Genomic DNA, 849 nt, shown 5'->3' with positions numbered 1-849 from the left:
GATACGAAAACAATGTATAAATATTTGAAAACCTTTTTAGGGGAATCAGCAAAAGCCACATGGAAAAGTTTTAAGACAAATTGCCAATATGATTTCCAGGTTTTATTAAGTATGGGACCAAACCCCTATAATTTCACAAACAAAATGCATATGTTATTAACTGGAAAAGATCCAAATAGTGGATTATTAGCACTACAAAAGGAAGCATTAATCAAACTAGAACAATTAAGTATTTCGCATTGGGTATATATAAAGAAATTCCTACAAGACTATTTTTATTATTGCACCGTCAGCGGAAATACCTTTGATAAAGAATTAGGTAAAAAGCTATTCAATAAATTACCTCGAGCCCTAGGAAGAGAAATAGAAGATAGATGGTATAAAAGAGATGGTGTAGTAGCCAACCCAAATCTAAAATGGACTATAGGACATAGAACACAACATATAATGGATATACTAACAGAAAAATGTACAAACATACAAATACAAAAACAATTAAAAAGAAATGAAATGAATTTCTGCAAATCTGTTATATACACAACCCAGAATTACGATCAGAAACAACATAGAAAATATAAGAAAAGTCATAATCCAAAACCATATAGTCGTAAACAATACTTCTTAAGAAAATCAAAAGCTAAAAAACCGTGGTTAAATAGAGATAGACATGTTAGGAAATATAGAAATGATAGAAATTATAAAAACAAATTAGAATGCTATACTTGTGGAAGCATCGACCATTTAGCTAATGTATGTCCTAAAAGAAATAATAATAGAACTAGAAATTCTCAATTAATAGAGGATTTTCAAGAAACTTTATTAAATGTAGACGAATACATGTCAGATACA

This window comes from Capsicum annuum, chromosome 6, assembly GCF_002878395.1.
Source record: "Capsicum annuum cultivar UCD-10X-F1 chromosome 6, UCD10Xv1.1, whole genome shotgun sequence".
In the NCBI taxonomy this organism is placed as follows: domain Eukaryota; kingdom Viridiplantae; phylum Streptophyta; class Magnoliopsida; order Solanales; family Solanaceae; genus Capsicum; species Capsicum annuum.
This window is presented reverse-complemented; position numbering follows the sequence as displayed.